Source organism: Lutjanus erythropterus, chromosome 17 (assembly GCF_056507025.1).
Source record: "Lutjanus erythropterus isolate fLutEry1 chromosome 17, fLutEry1.hap2, whole genome shotgun sequence".
NCBI lineage: Eukaryota > Metazoa > Chordata > Actinopteri > Lutjaniformes > Lutjanidae > Lutjanus > Lutjanus erythropterus.
Genome location: NC_139333.1, coordinates 4085158 through 4102324, shown reverse-complemented (window position 1 = coordinate 4102324; position 17167 = coordinate 4085158). Strand labels below are relative to the sequence as shown.

Sequence of the window (17167 nt, the reverse complement as noted above, 5' to 3'; positions counted from 1 at the left end):
TACATGCATACATACATACATACATACATACATACATACATACATATGAGCATACATGCATACATACATACATACATACATATGACCATGCATACATAGATACATGTGACCATACATACATACATACATACATACATACAAACATACATATGAGCATATATACATACATACATATGACCATACATACATACATACATACACACATACATACATACATACATATGAGAATACATACATACATATGACCATGCATACATACATATGACCATACATGCATACATATGACCATGCATACATACATATGACCATACATACATACATACATACATATGAACATACATACATACATATATATGACCATACGTACATACATACATACATACATACATACATACATACATATATATATATATATATGTATATATATATATATATATATATATATATATATATATATATAAATTCTTTTTATAATTCTTTTTAATTTAAAATTTAAAATGAATTGGGACTTCTTGATGTTATTGAATATTTTTGCATATGTTTATGAAATGAACAATGTTCAAATTGGAAAAGGAAGGTTCTTTTTCACTTATGCACCATTATGGTACAATGTTGCCCACAGGCAACGAACCCCAAAAACTTCCAAAAATAAAAATAAAAATAAAATTTCGTCAGATTATGTTTATTTAGTCAATTTTGAGACATAAAAACATATTTCCCTCACTGGCATCATAATGTGTACCATAGAGGGATATGACCATACATACATACATACATACATATGAGGATACATACATATGAGGATACATACATACATACATGCATACATATGAGCATACATACATATGAGCATACATACATACATACGTATATACATATGAGCATACATTCATACATATGGCCAAACATATGACCATGCATACAAACATACATACATATGACCATACATACATACATACATACATACATATGACCATACATACATACATACATATGACCATACATACATACATACATACATACATACATACATACATACATACATACGTACTTATGACCATACATGCATACATATGACCATACATACATACATACATACATACATACATACATATGACCATGCATACATTCATATGACCATACATACATACACACATACATACATACATATGGTCATACATATGACCATGCATACATACATACATACATACATATGAGCATACATGCATACATACATACATACATACATACATATGACCATGCATACATACATACATGTGACCATACATACATACATACATATGAGCATACATACATATGAGCATATATACATACATACATATGACCATACATACATACATACACACATACATATGGTCATACATATGACCATGCATACTTACATACATACATATGAGCATACATGCATACATACATACATACATATGACCGTGCATACATACATACATGTGACCATACATACAGACATACATACATACATACATACATACATACATACATATGAGCATACATACATATGAGCATATATACATACATACATATGACCATACATACATACATATGACCATACATACATACATACATACATACATATGAGAATACATACATACATATGATCATGCATACATACATATGAGCATACATACATACATACATATATACATATATATATAAATTCTTTTTATAATTCTTTTTAATTTAAAATTTAAAATGAATTGTGACGTCTTGATGTTATTGAATATTTTTGCATATGTTTATGAAATAAACAATGTTCAAATTGGAAAAGGAACATTCTTTTTCACTTATGCACCATTATGGTACAATGTTGCCTACAGGCAACGAACCCCAAAAACTTCCAAAAATAAAAATAAAAATAAAAATAAAATTTCTTCAGATTATGTTTATTTAGTCTATTTTGAGACATAAAAACACATTTCCCTCACTGGCATCATAATGTGTACCATAGAGGGATATGACCATACATACATACATACATACATACATACATACATACATATGAGCATACATGCATACATACATACATACATACATACATACATACATACATGTGACCATGCATACATACATACATATGACCATACATACATACATACATACATACATATGACCATGCATACATACATATGACCATACATACATACATACATACATACATACATATGACCATACACACATACATATGACCATACATACATACATACATATGACCATGCATGCATACATACATACATACATACATACATACTTATGACCATACATGCATACATATGACCATACATACATACATACATAAATACATTCATACATATGACCATACATACATATGACCATGCATACATTCATATGACCATACATACATACACACATACATACGTACATATGGTCATACATATGACCATGCATACAGACATACATACATACATACATACATATGACCATACATACATATGACCATGCATACATACATACATACATACATACATACATACATACATACATACATACATACATACATACTTATGACCATACATGCATACATATGACCATACATACATACATACATACATACATACATACATACATACATATGACCATACACACATACATATGACCATACATACATACATATAACCATGCATGCATACGTACATACATACATACATACATACATACATACATACATACTTATGACCATACATGCATACATATGACCATACATACATACATACATAAATACATTCATACATATGACCATACATACATATGACCATGCATACATTCATATGACCATACATACATACACACATACATACGTACATATGGTCATACATATGACCATGCATACAGACATACATACATACATACATACATACGAGCATACATGCATACATACATACATACATATGACCATGCATACATACATATGAGCATACATACATACATATGACCATACATACATACATATGACCATACATACATACATATGACCATACATACATACATACATACATACATATGACCATACATACATACATACATACATATAACCATACATACATACATACATACATACATACATACATACATACATATATATATATGACCATACATACATACATACATACATACATACATATAAAAATTCTTTTTATAATTCTTAAAATGAATTGTGACTTCTTGATGTTATTGAATATTTTTGCATATATTTATGAAATAAACAATGTTCAAATTGGAAAAGGAAGGTTCTTTTTCACTTATGCACCATTATTGTACAATGTTGCCTACAGGCAACGAACCCCAAAAACTTCCAAAAATAAAAATAAAAATAAAAATAAAATTTCTTCAGATTATGTCTATTTAGTCTATTTTGAGACATAAAAACACATTTCCCTCACTGGCATCATAATGTGTACCATAGAGGGATATGACCATACATGCATACATACATACATATGACCATACATACATACATACTTATGACCATACATGCATACATATGACCATACATACATACACACATACATACATACATATGGTCATACATATGACCATGCATACATACATACATATATACATGCATATGAGCATACATGCATACATACATACATACATACTTCTGACCATGCATACATACATACATGTGACCATACATACATACACATGACCATACATACATATATACATACATATGACCATACATACATATGACCATGCATACATTCATATGACCATACATACATACGCACATACATACATACATATGGTTATACATATGACCATGCAGACATACATACATACATATATACATACATATAAGCATACATGCATAAATACATACATACATATGACCATACATACATACATACATACATACATACATACATATGAGCATATATACATACATACATATGACCATACATACATACATACATACATACACACATGCATACATACATATGAGAATACATACATACATATGACCATGCATACATACATATGACCATGCATACATACATATGACCATACATACATACATATGACCATACATACATACATATGACCATACATACATACATACATACATATGACCATACACACATACATATATATGACCATACATACATACATACATACATACATACATACATACATACATATATAAATTCTTTTCATAATTCTCTTTAATTTAAAATTTAAAATGAATTGTGACTACTTGATGTTATTGAATATTTTTGCATATGTTTATGAAATAAACAATGTTCAAATTGGAAAAGGAAGGTTCTTTTTCACTTACGCACCATTATGGTACAATGTTGCCTACAGGCAACGAACCCCAAAAACTTCCAAAAATAAAAATAAAATTTCTTCAGATTATGTTTATTTAGTCAATTTTGAGACATAAAAACACATTTCCCTCACTGGCATCATAATGTGTACCATAGAGGGATATGACCATACATGCATACATACATACATATGACCATACATACATACATACATACATACTTATGACCATACATACATACATACATACATACATACATACATACATACATATGACCATGCATACATACATATGAGCATACATACATATGAGCATACATACATATGAGCATACATACATATGACCATGCATACATTCATATGACCATACATACATACACACATACAGACATACATATGGTCATACATATGACCATGCATACTTACATACATATATACATACATATAAGCATACATACATACATACATGTGACCATACATACATACATATGACCATACATACATACATACATACATACATATGACCATACATACATACATACATACATATGACCATACATACATACATACATACATACATACATACGTACATATGACCATACATACATACATACGTACATACATACATACATATGACCATACATACATACATACATACATATGACCATACATACATACATACATACATACATACATACATACATACATATGACCATACATACATACATACATACATACATACATACATATAACCATACATACATATAACCATACATACATACATACATACATACATACATATATATGACCATACATACATACATACATACATACATACATACATACATACATTCATACATATGACCATACATACATATGACCATGCATACATTCATATGACCATACATACATACACACATACATACGTACATATGGTCATACATATGACCATGCATACAGACATACATACATACATACATACATACATACGAGCATACATGCATACATACATACATACATATGACCATGCATACATAGATACATGTGACCATACATACATACATATGAGAATACATACATACATATGACCATGCATACATACATATGAGCATACATACATACATATGACCAAACATACATACATATGACCATACATACATACATATGACCATACATACATACATACATACATACATACATACATATGACCATACATACATACATACATACATACATACATACATACATATAAAAATTCTTTTTATAATTCTTAAAATGAATTGTGACTCCTTGATGTTATTGAATATTTTTGCATATATTTATGAAATAAACAATGTTCAAATTGGAAAAGGAAGGTTCTTTTTCACTTATGCACCATTATGGTACAATGTTGCCTACAGGCAACGAACCCCAAAAACTTCCAAAAATAAAAATAAAAATAAAATTTCGTCAGATTATGTTTATTTAGTCAATTTTGAGACATAAAAACACATTTCCCTCACTGGCATCATAATGTGTACCATAGAGGGATATGACCATACATGCATACATACATACATATGACCATACATACATACATACATACATACTTATGACCATACATGCATACATATGACCATACATACATACACACATACATACATACATATGTTCATACATATGACCATGCATACATACATACATATATACATACATATGAGCATACATGCATACATACATACATACATATGACCATGCATACATTCATATGACCATACATACATACACACATACATATGGTCATACATATGACCATGCATACATACATACATATATACATACATATAAGCATACATACATACATACATGTGACCATACATACATACATATGACCAAACATACATACATACATACATACATACATATGACCATTATACATATATACATACATATATATATGACCATACATATATACATACATACATACATACATATATATATAAATTATTTTTATAATTCTTTTTAATTTAAAATTTAAAATGAATTGTGACTTCTTGATGTTATTGAATATTTTTGCATATGTTTATGAACTAAACAATGTTCAAATTGGAAAAGGAAGGTTCTTTTTCACTTACGAACCATTATGGTACAATGTTGCCTACAGGCAAGGAACCCCACAAACTTCCAAAAATAAAAATAAAAATAAAATTTCGTCAGATTATGTTTATTTAGTCTAATTTGAGACATAAAAACACATTTCCCTCACTGGCATCATAATGTGTACCATAGAGGGATATGACCATACATACATACATACATACATACATACATACATATGACCATACATACATACACATACATACATACATACATACATATGACCATACTTGCATACATACATACATACATACATACATATGAGCATACATACATACATACATACATACATATGAGCATAAATACATACATACATACATACATATGACCATACATACATATATACGTACATACATATGTAGCTCAGCGTAAGTTCAGTCAGGAAGACCTTCTATTACGCTGCCTTCATTCACAACTTTCCTTTACTCCGCCTCTCTCCTCCTATTCCCTGTAATCAGCTGTTTGTGGGCGTTCACCTTCGTCTTTACCATCCATTCAGATTTTGCCACGGTCGCGATAGCCAGTCAATTTGCTGCTGCCAAATCTTTAAATCGCCTCTGTCTTTGCTCCATCAGTTGTCATTCAGTCAATCGCGCGACCCTCCTCCACCCCTCTCTCCTGCAGTCACTGGACCCAGGTAGCAGAAGATGTTCACCTCGATCCTCCCTGACGCCCTCTCCTCCAGCCTTCAGGTCCAGGCAGCAGGAGTCCAGAGCCACTTCACCTCACCAGTCTCTGCTTTGCACCTCATCATCATCACCACCACCACCAGTGTCTAGACCCCGGGGGGGGTTCTCTTCACTACAGCTTCATCACCCCCATTTATATATACATATTGTTTCACCTCATTGGGGTCTAATTCAAAGACTGTTCATGTTTCATATATCATGCATGTGCCAATAAACCATTTCTCTTTTACTCTTAGTCTCTCCTGATTGAAATGAGCATACATACATATGAGCATACATTCATACATATGGCCAAACATATGACCATGCATACAAACATACAAACATATGACCATACATACATACATACATACATACATATGACCATGCATACATACATAAATATGACCATACATACATACATACATACATACATACATACATACATACATGCATACTTATGATCATACATGCATACATATGACCATGCATACATTCATATGACCATACATACATATACACATACATACATACGGTCATACATATGAGCATGCATACATACATACATATGACCATACATACATACATACATACATACATATGAGAATACATACATACATATGACCATGCATACATACATACATACATATGACCATGCATACATACATATGACCATACATACATACATACATACATACATACATACATATATATATAAATTCTTTTTATAATTCTTTTTAATTTAAAATTTAAAATGAATTGTGACTTCTTGATGTTATTGAATATTTTTGCATATGTTTATGAAATAAACAATGTTCGAATTGGAAAAGGAACATTCTTTTTCACTTATGCACCATTATGGTACAATGTTGCCTACAGGCAACGAACCCCAAAAACTTCCAAAAATAAAAATAAAAATAAAATTTCTTCAGATTATGTTTATTTAGTCTATTTTGAGACATAAAAACACATTTCCCTCACTGGCATCATAACGTGTACCATAGAGGGATATGACCATACATACATACATACATACATACATACATACATACATACATACATATGACCGTACATACATACATATGAGCATACATACATACATATGACCATACATGCATACATACATACATACATATGAGCATACATACATACATACATACATACATATGAGCATACATACATACATACATATGAGCATACATACATATGGGCATACATACATACATACATATGTAGCTCAGCGTAAGTTCAATCAGGAAGACCTTCTATTACGCTGCCTTCATTCACAACTTTCCTTTACTCCGCCTCTCTCCTCCTATTACCTGTAATCAGCTGTTTGTGGGCGTTCACCTTCGTCTTTACCATCCATTCAGATTTTGCCACGGTCGCGATAGCCAGTCAATTTGCTGCTGCCAAATCTTAAAATCGCCTCTGTCTTTGCTCCATCAGTTGTCATTCAGTCAATCGCGCGACCCTCGTCCACCTCTCTCTCCTCCAGTCACTGGACCCAGGTAGCAGAAGATGTTCACCTCGATCCTCCCTGACGCCCTCTCCTCCAGCCTTCAGGTCCAGGCAGCAGGAGTCCAGAGCCACTTCACCTCACCAGTCTCTGCTTTGCACCTCATCATCACCACCACCACCAGTGTCTAGACCCCGGGGGGGTTCTCTTCACTACAGCTTCATCACCCCCATTTATATATACATATTGTTTCACCTGATTGGGGTCTACCCGCCAAAGACTGTTCATGTTTCATATATCATGCATGTGCCAATAAACCATTTCTCTTTTACTCTTAGTCTCTCCTGATTGAAATGAGCATACATACATATGAGCATACATTCATACATATGGCCAAACATATGACCATGCATACAAACATACATACATATGACCATACATACGTACATACATACATGACCATATATACATATGACCATGCATACATACATACATATGACCATACATACATACATACTTATGATCAAACATGCATACATATGACCATACATACATATGACCATACATACATATGACCATGCATACATTCATATGACCATACATACATATACACATACATTCACACATATGGCCAAACATATGACCATGCATACAAACATACATACATATGAGCATACATACATACATACATACATATGACCATATATACATATGACCATGCATACATACATACATATGACCATACATACATACATACATACATACATACTTATGATCATACATGCATACATATGACCATACATACATATGATCATGCATACGTTCATATGACCATACATACATATACACATACATAAATACATATGGTCATACATATGACCATGCATACATACATACATATGAGCATACATGCATACATACATACATACATACATATGACCATGCATACATACATACATACATGTGACCATACATACATACATATATACATATGAGCATAAATACATACACACATATGACCATACATACATACATACATACATATGAGAATACATACATACATTTGACCATGCATACATACATATGAGCATACATACATACATATGACCATACATACATACATATGACCATACATACATACATACATACATACATACATACATATGACCATACATACATACATATGACCATACATACATACATACATACATACATACATACATATGACCATACATACATACATATCACCATACATACATACATACATACATATGACCATACATACATACATACATACATACATACATATGAGCATACATACATACATACATACATACATATGGCCATACATACATATGACCATGCATACATACATACATATGACCATACATACATACGTACATACTTATGACCATACATGTATACATATGACCATACATACATACATACATACATACATACATACATACATACATATGACCATACATACATATGACCATGCATACATTCATATGACCATACATACATACACACATACATACATACATATGGTCATACACACATATGACCATACATACATACATACATACATACGTACATACATATGAGAATACATACATACATTTGACCATGCATACATACATATGAGCATACATACATACATATGACCATACATACATACATATGACCATACATACATACATACATACATACATACATACATATGACCATACATGCATACATACATACATACATGTGACCATGCATACATACATACATATGAGCATACATACATACATACATACATACATACATACATACATACATACATACATATGGCCATACATACATATGACCATGCATACATACATACATATGACCATACATACATACATACATACTTATGACCATACATGTATACATATGACCATACATACATACATACATACATACATACATACATATGACCATACATACATATGACCATGCATACATTCATATGACCATACATACATATGAGCATACATACATACGTACATACATACATACATACATACATACATATGAGCATACATACATACATATGAGCATACATACATACATACATACATACATACATACATACATACATAGATATGAGCATACATACATACATACATACATACATATGACCATACATACATATGACCATGCATACATACATACATATGACCATACATACATACATACATACTTACATACATACGTACATACATATGAGCATACATACATATGAGCATACATTCATACATATGGCCAAACATATGACCATGCATACATACATACATACATACATATGACCATACATACATATACACATACATATGACCATGCATACATACATACATATGACCATACATACATGCATACATACATACATACTTATGACCATACATGCATACATATGACCATACATACATACATACATATGACCATACATACATATGACCATGCATACATTCATATGACCATACATACATACACACATACATACATATATATGGTCATACATATGACCATGCATACATTCATATGACCATACATACATACACACATACATACATACATATGGTCATACATATGACCATGCATACATACATACATACATACATATGACCATACATGCATACATACATACATACATACATATGACCATGCATACATACATACATACATGTGACCATACATACATACATACATACATACATATGAGCATACATACATATGAGCATATATACATACAAACATACATACATATGAGAATACATACATACATATGAGCATACATACATACATATGACCATGTATATATACATATGACCATACATACATACATACATATGACCATACATACATACATACATACATACATACATACATACATATATATATATAAATTCTTTTCATAATTCTTTTTGGTTTAAAATTTAAAATGAATTGTGACTTCTTGATGTTATTGAATATTTTTGCATATGTTTATGAAATAAACAATGTTCAAATTGGAAAAGGAACGTTCTTTTTCACTTATGCACCATTATGGTACAATGTTGCCTACAGGCAACGAACCCCAAAAACTTCCAAAAATAAAAATAAAAATAAAATTTCTTCAGATTATGTTTATTTAGTCTATTTTGAGACATAAAAACACATTTCCCTCACTGGCATCATAATGTGTACCATAGAGGGATATGACCATACATACATACATACATACATACATATGACCGTACATACATACATACATATACATACATATGACCATACATGCATACATACATACATACATGTGACCATGCATACATACATACATATGAGCAGACATACATACATACATACATACATACATATGAGCATACATACATACATACATACATACATACATACATACATATGGCCATACATACATATGACCATGCATACATACATACATATGACCATACATACATACATACATACTTATGACCATACATGTATACATATGACCATACATACATACATACATACATACATATGACCATACATACATATGACCATGCATACATTCATATGACCATACATACATATGAGTATACATACATACGTACATACATACATACATACATATGAGCATACATACATACATATGAGCATACATACATACATATATACATACATACATAGATATGAGCATACATACATACATATGACCATACATACATATGACCATGCATACATACATACATATGACCATACATACATACATACATACATACGTACATACATATGAGCATACATACATATGAGCATACATTCATACATATGGCCAAACATATGACCATGCATACATACATACATACATATGACCATACATACATATACACATCCATATGACCATGCATACATACATACATATGACCATACATACATGCATACATACATACATACTTATGACCATACATGCATACATATGACCATACATACATACATACATATGACCATACATACATATGACCATGCATACATTCATATGACCATACATACATACACACATACATACATATATATGGTCATACATATGACCATGCATACATTCATATGACCATACATACATACACACATACATACATACATATGGTCATACATATGACCATGCATACATACATACATACATACACATGACCATATATGCATACATACATACATACATACATACATATGACCATGCATACATACATACATACATGTGACCATACATACATACATACATACATATGAGCATACATACATATGAGCATATATACATACAAACATACATACATATGAGAATACATACATACATATGAGCATACATATATACATATGACCATGTATATATACATATGACCATACATACATACATACATATGACCATACATACATACATACATACATACATACATATATATGTAAATTCTTTTCGTAATTCTTTTTGGTTTAAAATTTAAAATGAATTGTGACTTCTTGATGTTATTGAATATTTTTGCATATGTTTATGAAATAAACAATGTTCAAATTGGAAAAGGAACGTTCTTTTTCACTTATGCACCATTATGGTACAATGTTGCCTACAGGCAACGAACCCCAAAAACTTCCAAAAATAAAAATAAAAATAAAATTTCTTCAGATTATGTTTATTTAGTCTATTTTGAGACATAAAAACACATTTCCCTCACTGGCATCATAATGTGTACCATAGAGGGATATGACCATACATACATACATACATACATACATACATACATACATATGACCGTACATACATACATACACATACATACATATGAGCATACATACATACATACATACATACATATGAGCATACATACATACATACATACATATGACCGTACATACATACATACACATTCATACATATGAGCATACATACATACATACATACATACATATGAGCATACATACATACATATATACATACATACATACATACATACATACATATGAGCATACATACATACATATGACCATACATACATATGACCATGCATGCATACATACATACATACATACATACATACTTATGACCATACATGCATACATATGACCATACATGCATACATATGACCATACATACATACATACATACATACATACATATGACCATGCATACATTCATATGATCATACATACATACACACATACATATGGTCATACATATGACCATGCATACATACATACATACATCCATACATATGACCATGCATACATTGATACATGTGACCATACATACATACATACATATGAGCATACATACATATGAGCATACATACATACATACATACATACAGACATACATACATACATATGAGTATACATACATATGAGCATACATACATACGTAAATACATATGAGCATACATACATATGAGCATACATTCATACATATGACCATACATACATACATACATACATATGACCATACATACATACATACATACATACATATGAGTATACATGCATGCATACATACATACATACATATGACCATGCATACATACATACATGTGACCATGCATATATACATACATACATACATATGACCATACATACATACATACATACATACATACATATGACCATACATACATACATATGACCATGCATACATACATATGAGCATATATACATACATATGGCCATGCATACATACATATGACCATACATACATACATATGACTATACGTACATACATACATACATATGACCATACATACATATGAGCATACATACATACGTACATACATATGAGCATACATACATATGAGCATACATTCATACATATGGCCAAACATATGACCATGCATACAAACATACATACATATGACCATACATACATACATACATACATATATACATACATACATACATACATATGACCATATATACATATGACCATTCATACATACATACATATGACCATACATACATACATACATACATACATACATACATATGAGCATACATGCATACATACATACATACATATGACCATGCATACATACATACATATGAGCATACATACATATGAGCATATATACATACATACGTATGACCATACATACATACATATGAGCATACATATATATGAGCATACATACATACATATGACCATGCATACATACATATGAGCATACATACATACATACATACATACATACATACATACATATGACCATACATACATACATATGACCAAACATATGAGCATACATACATACATATGAGCATACATACATACATACATATGACCATACATACATATATATGACCATACATACATACATACATACATACATACATACATATATATATAAATTATTTTTATAATTCTTTTTAACTTAAAATTTAAAATGAATTGTGACTTCTTGATGTTATTGAATATTTTTGCATATGTTTATGAAATAAACAATGTTCAAATTGGAAAAGGAACGTTCTTTTTCACTTATGCACTATTATGGTACAATGTTGCCTACAGGCAACGAACCCCAAAAACTTCCAAAAATAAAAATAAATATAAAAATAAAATTTCTTCAGATTATATTTATTTAGTCTATTTTGAGACATAAAAACAAATTTCCCTCACTGGCATCATAATGTGTACCATAGAGGGATATGACCATACATACATACATACATACATACATACATATGACCATACATGCATACATACATACATAAATGTGACCATGCATACATACATACATACATACATACGAGCATACATTCATATGACCATACATACACACATACATACATATGACCATGCATACATACATACATACATACATACATATGACCATGCATACATACATACATACATACATGCATATGAGCATACATACATATGACCATGCATACATACATACATGTGACCATACATACATACATACATACATACATACATACATATGAGCATACATACATATGACCATGCATACATACATACATACATGTGTCCATACATACATACATACAAACATACATACATATGACCATGCATACATACATACATACATACATACATACATACATATGAGCATACATGCATGCATACATACATACATACATATGACCATGCATACATACATACATGTGACCATACATACATACATACATACATATGACCATACATACATACATACATACATACATACATACATACATATGACCATACATACATACATACATACATACATATGAGAATACATACATACATATGACCATGCATACATACATATGAGCATACATACATACATATGACCATGCATACATACATATGACCATACATACATACATATGACCATACATACATACATATGACCATATGTACATACATACATACATACATACGAGCATACATACATATGAGCATGCATACATATGACCATGCATACATTCATATGACCATACATACACACATACATACATATATACATACATACATATGACCATGCATACATACATACATGCATATGAGTATACATACATATGACCATGCATACATACATACATACATACATGTGACCATACATACATACATACAAACATACATACATGTGACCATACATACATACATACAAACATACATACATATGACCATACATACATATGACCATGCATACATACATACATACATACATACATACATACATACATACATATGAGCATACGTGCATGCATACATACATATATGACCATGAATACATACATACATATGACCATACATACATACATACATACATACATACATACATACATACATATGAGAATACATACCTACATATGACCATGCATACATACATATGAGCATACATACATACATATGACCATGCATACATACATATGACCATACATACATACATATGACCATACGTACATAAATACATACATATGACCATACATACATACATACATACATACATACATATATATGACCATACATACATACATACATACATACATATATATTTAAATTCTTTTCATAATTCTTTTTCATTTAAAATTTAAAATGAATTGTGACTTCTTGATGTTATTGAATATTTTTGCATATGTTTATGAAATAAACAATGTTCAAATTGGAAAAGGAACGTTCTTTTTCACTTATGCACCATTATGGTACAATGTTGCCTACATGCAACGAACCCCAAAAACTTCCAAAAATAAAAATAAAAATAAAATTTCTTCAGATTATGTTTATTTAGTCTATTTTGAGACATAAAAACACATTTCCCTCACTGGCATCACAATGTGTACCATAGAGGGTTAAATGCTCAATAAAGCCTGGACTTTGTCGTCGGCCCATCTGTCTTATATTTTCTTCTATAACTCCATGCTGATATGTTTAAGCACACTGAATAAAAAACAAACTGGCTTGTGCCTGCAGATTTTTGAATTACACATTTAGCACTGCAACCCACCCCGACAATTCTTGTACTTTTTGAAAGTGAAATAATGTCTCTGGAACTTAATTTAGACCCTGGCACCTGCAGTCCAATAGGTCCTA

General features: G+C 30.7%; 1 protein-coding gene across 1 annotated transcript in view; it reads left to right on the top strand.

Annotated features, from left to right (window-relative positions):
* The window catches only part of caskin2a (CASK interacting protein 2a), a 94466-nt gene that overhangs the window by 64528 nt on the left and 12771 nt on the right, over nucleotides 1–17167 (top strand). The gene's annotated exons all lie outside the window — the stretch shown is intronic.